Below are 23,630 nucleotides of genomic sequence, written 5' to 3' on the forward strand. Positions count from 1 at the left end.
TCTTAGATATCACCCCCATATTGTTCTCATAACAAGGAAAATAATCTGAATAAGCCATTTTAGATTTACAAAAAATTAAGAACTCAGGAAAAACTACTCTAAAACTAGAGAGACAGAGAATTGTGTGAAGAGCTCAATGTCTTGCCTACAGCACAACCAAAAGATTATTAGGATCAAGTACAAATGTATTGTTGTAGATTCAGGGAAGAACTACTTATAAGTTCAACACTGTGAAAAAAAACTCGGGGTGCTGCGCACCGCGCCCCCGTGTCTGCACTCTGTGCGCTGGCACCCAGATCGCGAGCTTCGGGCAAGGGATCTGGAGGTTAAAATACAAAGATACACACAGACAGAGAGACAGCGACACAGGTCATCCTTGAATTCTTCAAAAATGCCCCTTTATTGTGTTCTGGGGCAGATTATATAGAGATAGCCACGCCCCAGCCAAACCCACCAGAAAGCACTCTCCTGCCATCAGGAACTCCTGAAGGTCTCGTGCTCAGAGCAGCTGTAGGCACTCAGATCAGGGGATTACAAGAAATTCAGGATCTGGGGTCTCACTGCTTCCAACACCAGTGTTTGGGGAACCCATAATATTCTACCCTTTCTCTTCAGGAAACTTACAGGGTTTTCCCTGGTGAGACTGGAGAAGAATCCTTTCACACTCCAGCACGTAGAAGCGGGTGTAAGTGATAATTGAACACAATATCCAGGGCTGTCTGTTCTTCCTAACCTACCCTACCTACCCTTGGGGAAATAAATTGATGAGAAGCTAATCTATCAAGGTTTTTCCACAGACTAAACATACAAAAGGATGGAAAATGCACAGCTCTGCCTCATATAAAACTAACCTTAACCCTAGGACAAAAGTCCATCCCTGTCCTCAGGAACTACCAGTCCATCAGAGAGTCCCAGGAAAATAACAGATGGCTTCAGATACCATCATTGCAAGGTGCAGACCCCCTTGTGGGACAATCCTGAGACAGCAAGACAGCCACAAACAGAAACAAGAAGAGAAACATTAGATCTCAGAATACCCACAGCAAGCAGCACAAAGTCACTCCTAGGTAGATAAAGGAAAACACCAGACCATACTCTACTACTTACTACCTAACTTACAGCTATAAATGTAGAGCATATAGATCACTCTGAATGTAAATCCTCTAAACACAGCAATTATGATGGACTGCCAGAGTAAATAAAAGGAAGACACTCAACTATAAACTCTAGAAGAAAGATAAATGAACGAATACATGATCACCATATTAAATGGGAAACACTCTTCATTTTCAGGCTTTCCTCTCATGGACTATTTCTTTTAAACAATTATCTATTTTTGATATCTTCAAATAAATATGCCATGAAATATCATATTTGCCCTATGTACCTCTTCTAACTCCCTCCTATAACTCCTAACACACCTTCCCCAGCATTGCATCTTTCTTTTAAAACAATACACAAAGTCTAGTTATTAATACCTATACTTGAATGAATGTGAGGGATATTCACTAGAAAATATTAAACCTAAGTAGTCACATTTTCAGAAATTCTGCCAGCAACAAATATCCATTACCAATAGCTCCATCAAGGGGAGGGGTGGCTAGGATATCATTTACCTCATCCATTTGTGGATTGGGCTGCCTTGACCCTGCACAGGTCTTGTGCTGATTGCTATGAGTTCAGTTCCCTACTACTGTCCAGTTGTCAGTGCTGGCAACCCTGGGTTGCTTAAAATCTTGTTCCTATAATTTTTTTTTATTTTTTAGCATTTGTAGTCAATGGAGAGAAGTATAACTAGGCAAAATGTTGAGAAATGAGATTGAGGGTTCCCCCCTAAAGAGGTGATCATAAATTGATGAATAGATAACAAAAATGTGGCCCATTAACACAGTAGAATCAGTTGATGAGAAAAAATTAAATTATAATTAATAGACAGGGTGAGAAAAAATACCCTGAGTGAGGTAATACAGACTTAAAGATAATAGTGTATGTTTTTGCTTATGTGTAAATCTTTAATATATTTGCTACTATTTGAGTTATTACAGAAGTTATATATCTAATAAAGGAGAATTCTAGAAAGAAGATGCAGTCCTAGCCCAGCCACAGAAGAGGCAAGATGTGGCTAAGAGAGATAATGGGCTAATATAAGTTGTAAGAGCTAATAAGAAGCCTGAGGTACTAGGCCAATCAGTTTATAGTTAATGTAGACCTCTGTGTGATTTTTATGGGACTTAACAATTGCGGGAACCGGGCAGGACAGAAACCTCATAACACACCACCTCAGGAGAGCTCAGCCACTGGACTATGCCTGTCTTAGACTACCAAACAAGCTCTTGCTTGTTTGGATTAGCCTGCCAAAGAAGCTCTTGCCTGTCATTGCCTACCAGTTCTCGATGAGCATCCATGCCTGGAGAGTTGCCAGGATAGGGGACTAGGTTGTAGCCTTTTGGATTTCAGACAACCAGATATGCATAACCTCCTGCAGAGGATTGAAAGAAGGATGTGTAAGAGTCATTAACACCTGAAGACTCACCTCAGTTGCTGCTAGCCACAGTCCAATATGCTGCAAGAGATATTTAAAGAGAATACCTACCTGTCAATTGTGGCATATATGACCATCCAGGAGCTTTTTTATAATACGTTAAACCTTTCATAAAATGAAGAATAAAAGATCATAAACTCTGTTCTTGTGTGATTTGATTGAAAAATTTTGTGTGCTAGCAGGGGGCCTAGTGTGCCACATCCCCAGAAAGATCTGTCTACTTGGGGACCTTGGGTTTGTTGTTGCCATGCTGCCCGTCCTCAAGGAGAACATCAAGGGAAGTAGAGAGGCACTTCAGAAATATCCCTTGATGCTTTTAGAACGAGATTCATGCTAGCTTCCCACTCTTTTCATTTGCAAATGGAGACATTATGACAGATAGGCTACTACCCTTCAGAGACGGTCAAGTCAAACATCTTCCAGAAAGCAAAGGGAAAAAGAAAAAGGAAAGATTAGAATATGTTGCCATCTGCATTCTTTGATCAAATCAATTGGCCTCATACAAGGCCTTCTTTGTTCCTAAAAGGAATGAGAATCTGGATTTATACCCTAGACCTCTAGTTTCAAGGTAGGAAAAAAAAATGTTAGTTACACAAAACACCAGGAAAACACTGTAAATCAGAAGAACAGCCAGAAGTATGAAAAATGTGCACCTTTCCCAACGCCTGAATTTCCCAAGCATGTATAAATCTTAAAAAAAATCAACATTTTACTTTCAAACAGCTATGCTATCAAAACTTTACAAATAACGAAATCTATCATATAAGAAGAATATGTAAATGAGTTACTGGATTTCAGGATACATGTTGAGAATTAAACTCAGTTCCTCCTGCTTACATGACAAGCATTTCGTTGAACAAACTGGCAGTCTAGCCCTTCAGAATTTGTATTTAATTTCTCATCTCTGAAACAAAACCTACCCTAGCTACAATTTATGTTTTAGAAATTCATATTTAATAATTCAATGTATTAAATCGAGTTTAGATACCTAACTTTTAGTCCATGCCCTGAAAATATCTCAAGCTAAGTTATTACTTCACATTTAATTTCTGGATTTTAGTGCTTTGCTCTTGGGCTGGTGACAGGAATTATTATTATTTATTTCACAGAAACCTTTGCATAGGTTTTGCATTTTCTCCATGTACTTTTCTGCCATCCAAATTAGGTCAACTTCTGGTCTCCATGATTCCTAAATATCAAAACTTGAGCAGATAACCAACAACTGTCCAGTTGATGTGTTACCCTCTTTAAATAAAGCATTGGTTGATACGGCTTGCAAAAGTCTAATGTTAACAGAGAGTGGTAATGCAGAAGTCAGTGAAGGTAGCACGCCATTAACCCAGTATCTTTCCGCTCTTCCCATCTTTAGTAGAATAAAAAAACAGCATAAGCTACATCAAAACACAACTTCCTCTGCCAGTGTACAGATACAAAATGCTAGAAAATGTATTATCTTATATTAACAGAGGTTTATTTCTCCTGTCTCTGAAGTCAAGGATGAATAAGATTGGGTCTCAAGCAGATGGGTCTTACAGCAACAACCTGTTCCATAGTTCAGGGATGCTAACTTCCCCCTGTGTCTTCACAAGACAAAAGCAATCCCATCCCCATTGGGAGAATCCCCAACATTATGATCTAATCTTCTCCCAAAGATACTAATGATTGAATCTCAACAATCAGGACAAGATTCGATGTACGAATGAGGACTGAGTGTAGACATTCAGAGAATAGCATTCATAATACTTTCTGGCAAGCAGCTGTCCAGACTAAATGTACTTTTCCATTATGTGTGAGAAAATGATTGGGTTGTTTCTGGGTTGAGATAATTGATAATCAGACATAGTTTCCCTTGTGGTTCCATCCCTGGTGCTTATATTAGACATTGCAAGGGCACTGAGATCCTAGATGTTTAAACCACAGGGCAGAAGGTGATAATGGCCTGAATCTCCACACTGATTCTATATATGTAGAAAATAGATTTGTATTGAAACATATCAGTGAAGCCTTTGGGTTTATTACTTATGACAGGCAACACTATATCTACAATAGAAAGGTGACACAGAGGAGGCTGTTTCGCTACCACCAGATAAAGGTTTGCATATATGCATAATTTAAAAACAACACATTTCGTTTAATGTCTAGTATTTAAATTATTTCAGTACGCTAATGTAATTCACATGCAAGACTCCTCATCTAATAACAGATTTAAATTCAACAATCTATTTTTATAGAATAGATTTGTTTACATGGACACAAGCTAAATATGATTGTTTTGATATGATTTATTTTATTATTTGGAAACAGACTGTTGAATGACTGGTTATTTAAATGCTATATTGATGTATTCAAGATTATTTACAGTTCAAATTGGAAAAGTAATATCCAGTTTATGGAAATTCTGTGCTTTGTATGCAGTCTACAGATAAGATATTAAAAATAAATTTTTAAATTTTACATAGGACATTTTCATATTGAAGTCTTTCTTTCCCCAAATATGAATCTTAACTTGATGTGATATAGATGTATAATACATTTATAACCTGTGTTATATTTTCTCTTCATTTCCAAGTGAAGTTTTACATATCTTACAAGTTATGTAAACTTTGACTGATTCATATAGGTTTGTTTGCTACCTGTTTATTGTTATTGTGAATTTATAATTATTCCTATTTTAATTGGATATATAATGCCATTTTATCAGTTATATGTAAACACAGACAGACCTTACAGTTACAAATTTGAATTTTTTGTAAACACCAAAATCATGTTCAATAACATTACTTTCTAATACTAATTAACTTTGTATAATATAGTACCTAGAATACAAAGATTTAAGATGCACAAAATGCTGTGAATTGTCTACCATTAAATAACCGTTTTGTGTTTAGATGCTTGCTCTTTATTTTTTCATCAGAAGTTGGTAATCTTGGTCATGTGAAATCCTTTGGATGGCTCTAGAACTACTTTATCTCTCTAAAATTAGTACAATGATATGATACGTGTAATTTAGTCATTTGGATAAAACTACCTGCTCAATATTCTGTCAAAAGGAGTGTAAATGTATAAGTCATTAAAATTGTAGGTAGCCCCAAATAGTCTTTTAATAGAATAAAAAGATGAGCCCTGAAGATAATACATCTCTGTATTACTTTAAAAAATGTGCTCATCGTCTTTTCATTTTATTCACACATGCTCCACCCCATTCCCCAAGGCATTTAGTAATGAGATCCTGTTTAAACTGATAACAGAATGATTTCTCCCGATGAACAGCAATCAAAATTTGGTACATGAGTTCTAGTCCTAGAAATTACTTGTCAAATAACATTGTAACTCAGATAAATATAGGGCTCACCAAATGTTGTCTCAATCATGTAAAGCACTGTGGTGGGCTTCATCTGGGGTCATTTTCCTGCGGATCATGAGACCTGCTAAAATAATCTTCTCCAGGAGCGCTTTCCTTCCCATAAGTCAAATGAGTTACGGAGCGCATGGTTTGCATTTGGTAGTTGTTTCTATAATATTTAGAGAAACTCCTTTTGTGAACAGAATTCAAAAATATGAATGCACCGGGGCTGGTAATATCTTAATAAAATCACAAAGTTGTATTGAAGGGAAGAAAATTAGTCTGTTTCAATCAAATTGGAGACGAAGTGGTAGCTATAAAACTTTGCATGTGAGTTAAGCCCTGAAATAAGTTGCTGGAAAGGGAAAGTCTCTGAAGAGATTGTTCTATTCTTCAATTAAGAAAATGGCTTACCTCTACCTTGAAGGCTGATGAGGTGAACTCAGTACTATTTTATCTCTGAGAAAAAAAAATGGAAAAGTTTGTTAGTTGAATTAACATCTGTGAACCATTCAGAAGCAGATCGATGCAAACCTCTCTCACCAAAGTAAGTCTGATGTTAATTTTCTATATGGTTCGGATTTTTTAAAACAATGATATAATGCTGTTATTTTGGTTGTAGTAGAGTGCAAGATTTCAGAGAAAAATTAATTATGGAATACCTATACAAGTGTTATCATCAGTGATTAAAAACATCAATCACTCTCATGGTCTGCTTGCACATACCCTTTTCCCTCCCTTCTCCAGTTACGGCTTCTCATAAGTCCTGAGTCAGCTGTTCCGTTTGTTACTTTATCCACATTTCTGATAAAATTTAAGACTTCATCCGTAGGCCATCTTCAAAATTCATGCAAATGCGTGGCTGATTTTCTCCATGACGTCATTAGCCTTCTAATCAGCTGGTTTGCACTGCATTAATTTCGTGTAGAAAGACAAATAATGAAAAGCCACAGACTGTGGCCTTTTTTAATTGTAAGTGCTTAATAATGACTGGACACAACACACGTTTGGAGACATGTCTTTCTCAATCCAACAACCAAGGGTATTGCTCTGTTTTGAATATGGTTTGTGATTCCCCAGGTTCTACTTGGTCTCAAGGTGTCTGAGACATTGCAAAATGGGATGACGTGGACTAATGTAGTCCTTGTAGATAGGAGATTCGTCTCCCAGTCTCGTAGTATTTCACATTTGATTCTCGGGAAGTTTTCATATGAAAGTCATTATGAAAGAAGACCCTGGCGACAGTCTTTCTCTCTGCTCCTTCTAGAGATAAAGCCACTCCCCTCCAAATAGCCCAGCCATTGCTACTGCTAAGGGTGTTATCCAAGCATGAGCTCAGACAACAGAACCCCATCTATACAAATTCAAAACATGAGCTAAGTTACGTGGCTTGGGATTTGTTGTTTGCTGTTTTGTTTGTTTTCCTTTTAAAGCTATCTGATTCAGCTATTTTTTTTTACAGTATTGCAAAGCTGGCTCACACACTGATAGGAAATTTCTGAGAGACATCTATCTGTGCAGTGTGCACAATACTGCATGTATGATTAGAGCCTGGTGCACAGTTAACAATAATGTATATATGGTTAGAGCCTAATCTTGACTTATGCGAACTAAATCACAAAAAATTATATAGAAAGGGGTGTTAATGAAGTAACAAATACAGTTAAGGTTTATTAATAAATTTGCCTAATGTACTTTTATTTATTAATTGCTTTCCTGACATGATGTTACATGAAATTCTAGGTAAAAATATACCCAATTTTCATCTCGCTGCAAAACATACATCAACAAATTATGCTTTCCTTGTGCTATGTAACAATGAATCAAGATGAAGGTCAAAGTAATATGTTATGTGTCAAAAAACACTGCATGGAGAATGTGGTCAAGATTCTTCCTTTGTGAATTAAAGTGTACTTTCCAAAGAAGTAGCACTTCTCTGTTTATACAAAAATACTTACAAACTTAGAGCACTAGCGTCAACAAGCAGAAAAGCCTCTGAGTAGCTGAGAATGTACTTTATAAAAGCTACATGTAGGAGGAGGATCCGCTTGTTCATCCTGGCCACCCAAAATAATCACACAGGAACTATATTAATTAAATCACTGCTTGGCCCATTAGCTCTAACTTCTTATTGGCTAACTCTTACATTAGCTTAACCCATTTCTATTAATCTGTATATTGCCACATGGATGTGACTTACCAGCAAAGTTTTGACATGTCATATTCTAGCAAAAGCTCCATGGCGTCTCTCTCTCTCTCTCTCTCTCTCTCTCTCTCTCTCTCTCTTTCTCTCTCTCTCTCTCCGCCTTCCTTCTCCCAGGATTCAGCCCAGTTGAGATAGGGTTTTTGTGTAGCTCTGGCTGTCCTGGAACTACCTCTGTAGACCAGGCTGTCCTTGAACTCACAGAGATCTGTCTGCCTCTGCCTCACACAGAGAAATTATATCACTATATCCATAAAGGGAACATATTATTTCTCAAATTTTGGTTAACTAGATCTGTCCCTTTCAGGTACGATGTCTTCCAGATTCAGGGTTATGACAATGACCTTTTTATCAGGACCACATTGCTGTGTTTGTCCTAAAATTTTCCGTAATCCCTCATCCATGGCACACTGTATGGATTATCTCTAGTTGGTTCTCTTCCTGTGCTCTGCCTTCCAGATTTTTATTTGCATGTATTTCTCTAGAGTATCAGCCACTCTACCTTTGGTTTGAACTCCATCTGTCCTATGTCGAAGAGAAGTCCCTGAAATTGTTTACAGTGTACCTTTGCTTTAGAACAACTTTTCCATAATCTGAATACCTACCTGAGTTACAGACACCCTTGTGATGGCTAATAGAAAGTACTAATGCCTATTTCACAGGTTTTTAGAAAGCTTTGGCATTGCCTTATGTACCCTCAAATATATAACATATTGTAGATTTCAAAATAACATCTCAAATCGGTTTCAATAATCAATAGCTATTATTCCCAGAACATTCTCTAAATTACAATTTCATTGCATTGCTGACATCCTAGATGAGAAATCATACGTAAATATACATACTCAAATAGATTTGAGATCTTGAACTTTCTCAACTTCTCTAAAATTGTTATGACTTTTTCTGATTTATGTACATGTTCAGGTATGACTTTTTAAATACAATATATCATATGCTATAAGTATTTATAAAATTTGATGATAAAACTATATTTTATTAATATATAGTCTATAATAGCATTACTTACATATTATACTTCCACCACTTATATAGCTAATCCAGATGGAGTAGAGAATTTGGCTAGCCTTTGTCCTTGGTTTCTGGAAAATCGCTTATAAATTCCAAACATTTACCAGGTGACAGGAGTGTGTTTGTTATTCATGGAGGATCCTGGCAGTCCCTATTAATGAGACAATTCGGGACAAGTACTGGCCTTGGCAGGAAGACCAAGCTGCAATTAGAGTGTTGAGATCCTGAGGCACATTATTCTCCTCTGACCTTTAGGAGCAGACGGTGACTGGGAATACAGTTCAATAGTATAACTAATGATTCAGCTACCTATGCCTACGTAATGAAGCAGCTTCTGGTCACTGGCACTTATGAGAGCTTCCATGTTTTGCACCATTCTGTTTGTTACTTTTATATTGTCATGATGACACCATAACCAAGACAACTTATAAAAGAAACTGCTCAATTCACTCTATTGATTTCAGATGCATCATTATGGTGGGGCAGAGGCATTAGGACAGAAAAACTGGAAGCTTACCTATTGATCCACACATAGGACAATAGGGAAAAGAACAGCTGGGAATAACATGGTCTTTTCAAACCACAAAGCCCATGCCCATGGCTCTTCTGGTAAGCCATACCTCCTAATCCTTCCCAAAATGATCCACCAACTGAGATCCAAACCTTAAATCCTATAAGCCTATCTCTCAGGACTGTTATCATTCAAAGCACCTGTGTGCAAGGACATATATGGTTTCTTTCACAGGAAAGGGTTTGGAACCTTCGTATGTTGAGTACTACCATATTTTACTCTTTCTCTTTTTAGCTGCTTCTGAGTTGTACCCATTGGCTCCGATGGAATTTACAAAACATGTAGAGCTTCCTGTGTTGTGTGACAGCCCCCTATAAATTATGAATGAGGAGTTATTAGTGGGATCTGCACAATTTCTAGCTAGATGATCAGCTGTATAGACACCTCAGGCACTGCAAACTAATGGTGTATAAAGAAATAATATCTTACAGAAGGCAATGGGAAGTCTATCATAACTATGTTTGTTGCTCTCAAAACTCCCACAATAGAAACAAAAACTGGGCCACTGAATACAAGGTGAATCATAGCATCACAGAATGATTCAAGAAAGGACATGCTCAAAGCGAAGGCCTCCATGCAATAATAAGTATGTGCCAAATGTACACAGAATGTAACTCACAAAGTTTCCAAATTGCTAGAAGTAAAACAACTGAAGCACAAAAATGAACCATGATTTTATTATATATTATATTTCTTATGTCACATTGCATTACAATGTATTACTCTACACTCTATACAGAAACAAAATAATTTCTGTTCATGCTGATATTTAATAAAAAATTAAATAAATCTACAAAAATATTTTTATTTCAGCAATAACTTCTGACTTTGAGCAATTGTTCATAACCAAGAATAATAGCAAACGCTTTTTATTGGTTTGAGTGCCTCTGGTGTCTCTCTGACCAATAACTCATAGGGAGGTAATCCGTTCCTTTCACCAGACTTTTATTTAATAACCTGTGTTTTCTGATAGTAATATTCTTTACACATGCAGAATACTTTTGTTCAAATTCCTATTTCATATTGTATTTTAATCACATTACACAAGGTTTCTTTGTGCAGCTTTAGTTTTGACAAACTCATCCCCATCCTTTATTTCTGTACCCATGTGCTGAAAATGAGAGAGAGTGCATGCAGAGTTATGCCATGCCCAGGGAGGCTTGGGGAATATTGTGGAATCGAGGGTTAAAAGAACATAAGAGCTGGAGGAGGGGTGAAACACTGTGAAATGCTGTCCTCTGGACATGGCATAGCTATTGCACACATGAATTCATAGCAACTGTAGTTTTGTGCACAAGACCTGCACAAATCATGTAAACAATTCAGCATTGGGGGAAGGATGCTCTCTACAATGTCCTACCACAGGGAGACTATCTTTGATCTAATGGATGACCACACAACCGTGAGACTGGAAATGATTGGTATTAAGAGGGTCCAATACAGATGTAGGAAGGGACTGGAAAGAATGGATATAACCAAAATGTGTTTTATACATTTATGGAATTTTTGAAGACTATCATTTATAAAGTTAAAAGACATGTAATTTCTCTGGAAAAAAACTTTAGCTTTATCATGTTCTTCATATGCTGGCTTTTGCTGTAAGACTTGAAACAAAAATAAATAAAAATTACAAACTAAAAAGCAATCCAATGTACTTCAACCATGCCAACTTATAAACAGGCATATTACATATAGTTGGCATGCAACCTTCTTTAAGCAAAGTATTTGACAAGTTTCTAATGAACTAAATATGCATTATTATTGGTTTAAATAACTCAATTAAAGCTTGTGGCTTCACTGGGTGCTGACTGAGGAGTTTTATGTAATGGTTCTTTCATTTTTTTCTTTTGAGATATTGAACTCACACATCCACAAGATTATCCCTGTAGCATTAATGGCTACAGTATCTTGGTCAGTCTTTGAGAATTTTCTCTCATTTGCTTTGTTTTCTCATAATTTTGTAGAGAGGGAAAAAACATCAACAAGCCAAAAAGTAAACCTTAAGGCATGTCAGCGTATGTAGCTCAAAAGAGACTGCTGAGATGTAAGATCATTGTTCTTCTCATTGATTGTTTGAAAATAAGCAGGGAAGATTCTCAGGGTCCAATTTTCTCTTTCTTTCAAGTTCTTCAATCTTGTGTCAATGCCTTGAAAGCTTTGATTTCATGCCAATTGTTCTCCAAGTCCCTCTTTTCAAGCTCAGTGATCTCAGGTGTAAGAGGCCCTTTTCTAAGAGCAAATGTTGACTTTGATTCATTTTTGCTTTTGTCCTGCCTTTAAAAGCAGCAAAAAATAAGTTATAGGATACTTATTGTTAAGAAATATAAACAGTTGAAGTGAGAAACTATACTTTAAAAAAATCCCAAATCAATAAAATAAAATCAACAAAAAAGAAAAGATTCTAGTACACTATTTTGCTTTACATTTTCGACATTCTTACCCATTCTTAATACTTACAGTGTTGGATACTATCTGCTACATGTGTCATTTGTGACCATGACATGCTCAAAAGATGAAGGGATTTCGAAGCACAAGAAGGCAAACTGAAATGACTTAACGTCATTTTCCATTGACCGAAGGTTAAACTATATTTGCCTCACAACCACCACAAATAAACTGAAAAGTGTAAAATGCAGGAGTCACACATTCAGATGTACTAACAAGAAACTGAATGCTTGATTTTATATGGGCTTTTGTTACTGTCTATTATTCTGACATTAAGGTTTGAAACTTGAGTTTCTTGTCTTTTTATTGTTAAGGAACTAGAAGCTTCTTGGAAAAACCCAAACATTCTTAATTAGTACAACCAGCATATTTGAGATGTGTAAACTATTGTACAGCAACAAATGATTAAAAAAGATATTTGATCTATTCTGAAGGGAGATAGATACAAATTGATATTTTCTTTTATTAGGAAATCCCCAATCTGCTATTGTGTCATTTCATGATTCTGACAATTCTAAGACCATCCCAGCTGCTGGGCACCAAGAGACTTGACTTCAGAATACTAGCCTTGGCAACTTGAATGATCACAGTAGATATTTATTGATTTTAAAATCTATTCTTGTTTTTCACTTGTTTGTTGGTTGGTTTACTTTTTCAAGATAGGGGTTTTGTGTGTGTGTGTGTGTGTGTGTGTGTGTGTGTGTGTGTGTGTGTGTGTAACAGCCCTGGCTGTCTTGAAACTTGCTCTATCGACCAGGCTGGTTTCAAACTTAAAGAGATCTGCCTACCTCTCCCTCCCGAGTGCTGGGATTAAAATATGTTCAGTAAAATGTCAATCATATGTTGTTAAAATGACAGAAATACTTTCTGGAAAATGGACATTACATCCTTGTGTAAGTATCATAGAGCATAATGATATAAACCCAAATGGTGTGATCTGCTACACACCCAGATTACATGATATAGCCTATTGTTCCTAGGGCACAGCCATTCCATGATGCCATATTAAGTATGATAGACAAATATAAAACAAATGGTATTTCTACATGTAAATAAAGGTGTGGTCAAAAATGCCCAACAATAAGAAATGTTCAAGATCATCTAAATAAAAACTTTCATTTTTCTAGTACTGGAATTCAGACTTCAGAGTCCTACAAAACTGCATCTTCAGCCCATGCTCATATAAGAGCCCACTGTACATGATATGTTTGTATTTGAGTACATTTGGGGTCTCCCATTGACCAAAAGGTAGATATTATATGCTACATGACTGGGCTTCCTACTTTGTATTCCCATAACAATGCTGCAAAACCAGAAGCCAGCATTTAAAAATGTTGTGCATGTACAAAATGTGCCCGTGTCTTCATGTCTGGAACATGTGTGCAGTTGTTTTCTGAGGCCAGAAGAGAGCTATTAAGAGCTGGAGATACAGTCAACTGTGAACTGCCCGACATGGATGCTGGATCAGGAGTTCAATTCCCAGGAAGACCAGCAAGTGCTCTTACTTGATAAACCATTGTTTCAGCCACAAAATTCAATTTCAATTAGATTAATAAACTTATAACTTATTTTCTTTTTAAAATTTTGTTTAATACATTTAGAAGAGTAAATGACACTTACATTTCTCTTTAACCCACCACTTAAGAGTCCCCAAATATCTCACATGCTGATAACTCGTAGCTAACAGCAATATAAAGGACTAAATTCTTTATCACACATCTCCACTCATCCCTGAGCTTTGTTCTTCTCTTGAAATAGGGACAAGTTAAGAGTGTTGAGGAGACTAAACAGGAATAAAATATTAGCGTGTGTAGAGATAAAAACAAGGTATAGAATTTCATGAGTACAAGCATGTAACAAGCAGGTCATTTCGTACATGTGAACACACACACATGTCTATACATGAAATTCGGGGAATTATCTGTTCCTTTCCAGGCAATGAGAAAGTTATGAATATAGGCTTACACTTTACATTTTAGACTCCTGGCACAGTGCATTTCTTAGTTGATATACAGATTGGCCTGTTTTAAGGAAAAAGAAACTTACCCTTTTTGCATCAAATGGAACACAATTTATTTAGCCATTTTTCTGCAGAAATATTGCCCTGGGTTTCAAAGTGTTACAGTAGTCATATGCATATGTATTATGATTTGTTTCTCTAGAGACACGCTTCTAAGCACTTCTGGACCTTGTTAGACTTCAGATGCTCAGTTACAGTATGAAAGATAGCTATTTTTTTTCTGTGCTGTTGACTGGTTTCTATTATTTTGTTACTTTTAATCTAATAACTTTATAATGTTTAAAAGATAAAAAAGTTAATACAATGAAAAAAGCCAACCTGCAAATAATATTTTTTCTTCTCATTCATTATTGTCAATATATTCTCATTGTTTTAACAATGATCAAAAATAATCACATTCTATGTATAATAATGACATTTTGTGAGATGAAATGATGTGCTTTTGTGAACAACTTTTTCCAGCATAATCCCAATCAATGCACATTTGTGAGCGTGAAGGAAGTAGTAACACTCTAATTTTCCTTTAATGAGAGAATTGGTACTATGAATTTCTCCACAGTAAACGACTTTACTCAGGTCTCTTTATCTTGTTCTTGCCATTTTTAGAATTATTTTATGTCTAACTTTATAAAGAACTTCTCTTAAATTTATTTTATTTTCAGAGTATGTCTTAGTTAAGGTTGCTAGTGCTGTGAAGAGACACCACGATTACGGCAGTTCTTATAAGGAAAGTATTTAATTGAGGCTGTGGCTTATCGTTTCAGAGGTTCACTCCATTATCGTCATGGCAGGGATCATGGCAGCAAGGAGGCAGAGATGATGCTGGAGTAGTAGCTGAGAATCCTACATCTTGCAGGTAATAAGAATTAAACTGAGACAGTGAGCAGGATCCTGGGCTTAGGAGACTTCAAAGTCCATAGACACAGTGACACATTTCCTCCAGCAAGTCCATATCCACTCCAACAAGGCCATACTTCCTAACAGTGTCACTGCCTATGAGACAATGGGGGCCAATTACATTGAAACCAGCAAAGTATATAACCTTGGAATACATTTCATATGGCAATAAAAGTCTTAATCTAGCATACTCTAATAAAACATCCAGGAAGTTAAGTAACCTGGCTTTTCATCCTTTTATTTAAAGAAAACTCAAGTTCTACATGAAAATAATTTCTTAGAATCATCCTTGAATTTTTCTTATATGAGAATGATTGTTGATCTTTATCATTTCCCTGCAATGCCTTCATCACAAGAGATCCACATAACTATCTCTTGCCTCTCTTAGAAAGATTTTTTTTTTGTTCAACAGCTCCTTTCTGAGTACGTTTTATGTAAAAAAAAAAAAAAAAAAAAAAAAAAGCATGTCGTCCAGGGGATACAGGGCAGTGAACACATTTATACATTCATTTATGACAGATCATTCTAAAAGTCATGAAATGTGTTTAGAAATACAAATTAATAAAAGTACCCTGGGAAGAAAAACTTAAGTAATGATTAAAAATAAATTTAAAACTCTCTGGAAGATATAAAATTTCACTACTTTCCTTCTTTCTTTTCCTTTATTCCTTCATTTCTTTCTTTTTCTTTCTTCCTTTCTTTCTTTCTTCCTTCTTTCTTTCTTTATTTAATTCTTTGGAATTACTTAGGCAACATAAAGGAGAAGGAAAACTATTCCAGACAAAAGGAACACCATTTGTCGATGCTCGGCTGTTATCACCATTAATAAAGCAAGAGAAGAATCACAATAAAGATTTCACAGCCTGAGGAAAATATTTTGAGACTTTTCCCTGGGTCACAATGCCTTAGAAGCTTTGAGGCAGAGGAATGAAATAACTATATTTGTTTTGAAAATGATTGATTCTTATATAATGAAAATAATAGGCCCAAGAAGAAGTAGAGATTCAACTGGTATTTCTACGAGTTAGAGAGAAAAAATAGCGTCAGATGTTAGAGCATAGCAAGAGAGTGAACATGTGACTTTGAAAGTCATGCTGCAGATAAATTAAAGAAACAAGAGGTGCTAAATTGAGCATGAGAAAAGAAGACTTTAATGCTGAATGAAGTCACAGCTCTGGATCACAATCCTAAATGTCTATTACGTCTAAATTTCACTTCTGTGGCATAAGGAAATTATATTATATTATATATGCATTTAAAAGATACATACATCTTTTGTACATACACACACACGCACAGATATTTTATTTTTCTAATTCTGGGATTTAAACTCAGGCTCTGCATGCCAGACAAAGCAATTTTACAATACAACATGTTAGGTTTGGTTATAATCTAACATAGATATCTGTTTTAATTTAATGTCATACGATATTGTTTTATCAATAGTGAAGTAAATGAATTGATCTGTGTATATAGCAAAGAAGTCAGTAAGTGAACTACTGAATATGCATCCAATGACCCTACACAGGATGTGTGAAATAGCACATCTACCTCATCTAATCCCAGATGCTGATGATGTAGAGACATCTACAATATTACTGCTTGTCAGGTAAGAAGGAAAAGATATAAGAACATTCATTTCCATATTTATTACAAAGTAATAACTTAGGGGTAGTTACATCTCCTATGAGAGCCTCTAGAGAGCTATTGAACTTTCAAAATTAGCTGCCTGCTATAATAAATATCCAATTTCAATGTAAATGACTCCTTCACAGTCTATCATTTTGCAAATTTAGAGAGTCCTAAAGTCCTGGAACAAGAAATGTGTTAACAGCCCCTATAAAGGGATCAGCACCTACTGAAGAGGTGGTCCATTCACATGACCCAGGCTCCAGTGCCTCATAGGGAGCTGAAAAGATTGAGAACACTCACTGCAAAAATGCGAAAATGCTGAAATTTAACTTTGACCTTAGGATTTAACAGCTTGAGATAATGAAACATAGAGTACTGGGCTGTCGTTCAATCAGTGAAGCGTTCTCCATGTATGCATGATTAACTGAGTTTGGATCCTCAACATCCATGTAAAAGATGAGCATAACTGGACTCTCCTGTGACATCAGCACTAGGTGGGTAGAGACACATGCTTAGACCTCACTGTCCACCCTTCCCAGTAAAACAGATAAGCTCCAGGTTCAAAGAGACTCCTATCTCAAACAACAAAGACACTAATGATAGAGGAAGCTATTTGATGTCCACCTCTGATCTCCACAAGCATGTGCACACATGGATGTGTGCGCTCGCATTCACGGGTACACACATTTGAACACGAATGCTCACACACAAAAAAAAAATGCCAAAAATAATATTTAGCTCAGGAACAAGACGGTAATATTAAAAGGCAGAAGAAGAATGAGAAACTCATAGCTAAAATAATTCTCAAAGATAGTTCTTTCATTTTTTTTCTTTTTTTTTTGGTTTTTTTTTTAGTTCTTTCATTTTTAACTATGAATCTATACATTTCAGCAATTTATATTTAATGCCAGCCTAGTCTATAGTATTAATTTTATAAAATTAGGTACATTAAAATGCAGACTATTAAATTGTTTCAGTGTTCAGTCACAGCTGCTTAAAGTCAGTGGGAGTGATGTATGAATAAATAGCTTTTAAAAGAAAATATATTTATATTTTATCGTATGTTCACACATTTAAAAAAATATCTACCCTTAAGGAAAACTTTATACAGAGACAGAATATGCTGTGCAAATTTCTAGGAAACGTAACTGACTGGATTCATAGAAACAAACACACTGTCAAATACGAGTAAGTATGACCTACAATAGTCAGTTTTTATAATTGAGCTCAAAAAGAAGAATGTGATATTCATAATGGAGAGATGACTCAAAAACCAGAGTAGTGAGTACCCTCCCTTGTCTAGTCCTAATAAGATATGTGAGGTAAAGCAAGCATTAGAGAACTTATAGTCTATTGTAGCAAAGAAAAATTGCTTCCTCTGCCTGTGTGAGGAAAGATGCAGTCAGTGAAAGTAGCATTGGATTGACCAGTGGGTGGACAAATCATGAACACAGAGAAACATCTCGACTGCCTTGTGCAGAATTATGACCCACACGTACAGAGCATGTGTGTCACACTTATCTTGTGTGATAAAGGAGAAATTATCTCTCACTGTCCTTCTTGCTTTCACTATTTCATTAATATAACTATGTATGTGTATTATACATAAATTCATAAATGAAGCAACACTAACAAATCAGTAAATATAGGACTTAGATATTACACATGAAACTCTTACAGTTATGGAAGTTTATGCAGGAATGTGTGCCTTAGAAAGATAATAAGGACTGGAGAGGGGGTTCAGCAGTTAAGCGCAATAGTTGTTCTTGAAGTGATCCTGGGTTCAGTCTCCAGGACTTACATGGTGGCTCACTACCATCCATTACTCTAGTTCAAAGGGATCTGATGCTTTCCCCTGACATCCAGGGTGACTAGGCAAGCATATCATAAACATGCATATATTCAGCTAAAATACTTATACACATAAAGTGGAATAAATAAAATTTTAAAATGTGGAATATTATAATAAAATTGATGTATTTGTAATGTTAACATTTATTGGGATTATGAGTGTATTATACTATCATAAAATAGATAGAAACTGTAAGATATTTAACACTGACCATTAGTTAAAATAAAGAAACAAAGTATGTTAAAGATTTATTTTTAAGATTAACATGGTCATTTACCTTGCTCAGAAGTTAAATCCTGCATACATACCTCTGCTGTCCTCACAATTCTTAGCTTATAATAGTCACTCATATTTCACCTTCATTAATTGATTTTTCTTTACCATAGTTGAGTAATAAAAAGATAAGAATTATTCAACTATGACACATAATCCATGAAAACAATTTAACTTCATGATTTGAAAATACATATACACTAGTAGTGGTGAAAATATATGTAGGCAGCAATGAAGTAATATCTATACAGCAGTGAGTTATAGATATTTTTCTAGTCAACAAGAAAAAACAATTCAACTAGAGATATGGCTCAATAGTCAAGAATGATTGATTCTTTTCCAGAAGGTCTCCTTTTCAGTACCTATATAAGGGGTCTCACAACCACCTCTAACTCCAGCTCAAGGGGATCTGATAGCCTTTTCTGGCCACTGAATGCATTATAAACATGTGGTATATATACACATAGGCATGTATGGATACACAAAGAAAAAATAAAACTATCGGTTAATGTAATTTTCATACTTTATATGTTATTTATTGCTTTCAAAGCAAATAAATTAAGAAATTCCAGTGAACAAAAGGAGCTCAATGCTAACTTTATCTGGGAATCCTTAGGCTGCCTAGGTCAGGTTTCTATTGCACATGACATCATTCGTAAGCCACCTACCCAAAAGCAATATACGATTGAAATAGAGTAGAAACGTGAGTAATGAGCCTGATGCCTTTGTGAAAAAGTAGCCATGTCAAGCAAACTTCATTACTTTCTCTATTGAATGACATAATTCACAGTCGAAGCAAATATAGTAGAAGCAATAGATTTGCTTTTTATAGAGTGGTTATAACGACTCCGAATTTTGATTTGGAAAAATGGATTTCATTGTCTTACACGAGCAAGCATTTCTTACTGAGAGTGGGATCACCAATTAAATCTGTTGATACAGTAGATCAGGTCTACAAATTAGCAATCAAACTGACTCATAAATTTCTTCTGTTGTGAACCGCCAGCAAATAATGAGAGACGGAGCTCAGCTTCTGCAGAAGAAATCAATCAAGTCAAGTGGATGCATGCCAGATAAAGGAGGAAAATTAAGCTAGCTCTTTGCAGACTAGAACCTTTCTTCACTGATTCCATCTATCCTGTAATTTGGGGAAAGGGTGGTTCTTTTTCTACAAGAATATGTTTGAAGATCCCACGAAGTTACCAGAAACTTAGCAGTACAAACAGCAGTAACGAATTCCTCTTCTGTCTGTACTAACTGTAGATACGGTGCAGACGTACCTTGGGCAGTGTGAGAAATAATTAGCACAACTTTCAGTTTCCTAATTTCACATTTCTGCATATGGATTTGTTCATGCAGACCTCAGCACCTTCAGTTTATGTCTCCAGTTTCTTTAGGTAGAACACTTTTTCTTGTTTACTGAAAGGAGGCTATTAACAAGTTATCTTTAGCAAATCCAAATTAACAGTAGCACTCCAAGACTGCTATTGAATAAAATAACACAAGGATTGCAATATTAGGACAATTGATCTAATAACCAAATTGATCACTAAGTGATGTAGCACAGAATAGAATGATATATAGTAAGGCACAGCAGACAAAGGAAATACCTTCTCAATGAGAAGAAATGGATGTGATAGATTTTATCACACTTCTCATAATAGCATCCAATATCATTCTTATGAGCTTTTTTTTCTGGAATATATTAAGTAATAATTTTGGAACCTGACTGACTCCATGTTATTGAAACCATGAAAAGTACATTTTCAGAAGGATTTCAAAGTGAGGCATTATTTCCTTCTAAAGTACATTCGGAGAGCTATTTGTTACCACTAAGGTTTGTGTGCCATTACTGAACCCTTGTTACTATATCCTTATTGCTGTTTACTATGCCAGTATCCCTTGAGGTTCATATGTGATGTAGCTGTGTGGGAGTGTTTGTGGTTTCTCTTCTTTGGAAATCTGCATGACACCTTCCATTACCTTGAAAGATATCTCTCAAAGAGAAGGATTTCAGGTTAATTCCAGCTCAGGGACCATTAGGGCCTGTGTTCTGAAGTGCATTGTATCTTCAAGGATAGAGACTAACCTTCCACCTCTGGGGGAAAAATCACAGGCAATAGCAATAGCTTGTAATGTTTGGGAATCTACTGGACATCCTTGACAAACAAAAAGGACTTCTCCTGACGGTTGTTGGGGTTTTTGTTAGATGGCCTGTGGCTTGTAGAGGACACATTGTAAGTCCAGAAGGGGGTCAGTTCCTGCAGCAGCCGCCACCAACAGTTCTCAGTCAGCAGCTAGGCACCACCTCAGACTGCATCTGTGGCCGCTGGACCACAAGGTTGACCAGTTGGTTCAGCAGCACAGAGTCTCCACGGGGCTTGCCAGTAGAGTCCACGTACTGCTCTAAGGAAACCATGTTTAGAGTTCCTGGGTAGCTTGCCTTGTGAGGAACTGGCAATAATTTAATTCCATCTCTGGGGTTTTGTTTTTGTTTTTCATTTGTTTGTTTGTTGTTGTTGTTTTTGGCACATGGAGAACCATGAACAACTTTAATAAGGAAGAGTTTAACTGCCATATCTTTAATGAAGGCTTTACTGCCAAGGACATTCTGAACCAAAAATTTAATAAAGTATTTTCCTCTGAAGATAATAATGCTTTTTATGTCATGGACCTTGGAGACATTCAGAAGAAACATCGAAGATGGTTAAAAGCTCTTTCCCATGTCACGCCCTATGCAGTCAAAAGCAATGGAAGCAGAGTCATAGTGAACACCCTAGCTGCCATTGGGACCGGTTCTGACTGTGCAAACAACCTTGATTCGTGAGGGGCTCAGGGTGCCTCTACAGAGGATTATCTCTGCAAATCCATGTAGCAAGTGTCTCTGATGACTTTCGACAGTTAGGTTGAGTTGATGATAGCTGCTAGAACACATCCAAAGGAAAACTTAGTTTTGTGGATTGCCACTGATGGTTCCAGAGCAGTTTGTTACCTCAGTTTTAAGTTTGGTGCCACACTCAAAACCAGCAGACTTCTCCTGGAACCAGATAGGAACTAAATATTGATGTGATTGCAGTCAGCTTCCATGTGGAGGCATAAGTACTGATCCTGAGACCTTTGTACAGGCCCTGTCCAAATGCCTGCTGTGTCTTTGACATGGGAACAGAATTTGGTTTCTGCATGTGTCTGCTTGATATTGATGGCGGCTTTCCTGGATCTGAGGACAGGAAGCTTAAATTTGAAAAGATCACAAGTGTGATCAACCCAGCTCTGGACAAGTATTTCCCACCAGACTCTGGGGTGAGAGTCACAGCTGAGCCAGGCAGATACTATGTCATCTTTCACACTGGCAGTCAATATCATTTCCAAAGAAAATCATATGGTAAGATCAGACCAGCTCTGACGATGATGTTGAGTCAAATGAGCAAACTTTCATGTGTTATGTGAATGATGGAGTATTTCTTTTCAATCATGCATATGTGAATTCCTTGCTTCCTAAGAGACTTAAACCACATGAGAAGTATTACTCACCCAGCATTTGGGGACCAAGATGTGATGGCCTTGATCGGATTGTCTAGTGCTGTAACCTGCCTCGAATGCATGTGGGTGATTAGATGCTCTGGGAAAACATGGGTGCATACACCATTGCTGCTGCATCTACTCTCAATGGATTCTAGAGGCTTTCTGTCCACTGTGCAATGTCACGGCCAGTATAGCAACTCAGGAAGCAGATCCAGAGCCATGGCTTCCCACCAGAAGTAGAGGAGCAGGATGATGCCACTCTGCCCATGTCTTGTTCCCAAAAGAGCTGGATGGACCATTGTCACCCAGCAGCCTGTGCTTCCACTAGTATCAATGTGTAGATGCCAATCTTGTAGCTCTTACCTGCAAGTTTAGCTTGAATTAAAGGATTTAGGGGACCATTTAACTTAATTACTGCTAGTTTTGGAATGTCTTTGTAAGGGTAGGGGTTGGCACAGATGCATTATGGAAGGTTAGGAGTTAGGTCACATGTACCTGTGCTCTTATGGAAACTTTGGATATTTATTTTATGTAGGTTTTTATTTACTTTTCAGACATTATACCAAAATGTGCTCTCAGTTGCTGAAAAAACGTATATAGCTGGTACATTTGGCAGAATGGACCAGATGCTAATGTTGTGACCCATTTTGAAAATAAATTATCTTGAAATAAAAAAAAGTTAAGAGTGGAAAATTTCATTAATATATATATACATATATATGTATATATATGTATATATATATACAACACACATATATATACACTAACGTAAAAGTATTGTGGGTATTTACATAATTAATAGTATGATTTTTTTATGACTTTGTCAGACATCCCTACTCTTATGGTACTGGAAACCTAGCCAAATACTTAGGATTAATGAAGTCATGTATCTTGGATAAGAACATAAAAGAATCAATTTACCAAATCAGCATAATCCCTAACAATATTGAAAATATCTGTCCTTATACCCACAGACAAGTTTAATCCTCATTTGTATTTAAGAATATTTCCCTTTGTAGAAGAAAGGAGAAAACCAATCAAAATGCAGAGTTGTGGATCCCAGTACCAACAGATGCTAACATGGACCAGAGAGAGTTTGCAAAGCTTCATGCCTATACAAGGAACTATAAACAATCAAAAAATGTTGAAACTGGGAAAAATTGTCTTCCCCAGGGTTATCCAAAACCAAATGGTCAGCCTTGAAAACGTATATATACAAGTACCATTATATAAAATGAAAAAGTTGTAATTATGTATTTAGAGAATATATATACATACAAACAAATATACACACCCAAAAT

General features: G+C 36.3%; 1 pseudogene; it reads left to right on the top strand.

The window, feature by feature from the left end:
• Positions 1 to 21,349: 21,349 nt before the first annotated feature.
• Positions 21,350 to 22,670, top strand: LOC121442213 (annotated as a pseudogene).
• The last annotated feature ends 960 nt before the right edge of the window (positions 22,671 to 23,630 follow it).

Source organism: Microtus oregoni, unplaced genomic scaffold (genome assembly GCF_018167655.1).
Source record: "Microtus oregoni isolate MIOR12 unplaced genomic scaffold, Mior012 000087F_ref0000451, whole genome shotgun sequence".
Taxonomy (NCBI): Eukaryota; Metazoa; Chordata; class Mammalia; order Rodentia; family Cricetidae; genus Microtus; species Microtus oregoni.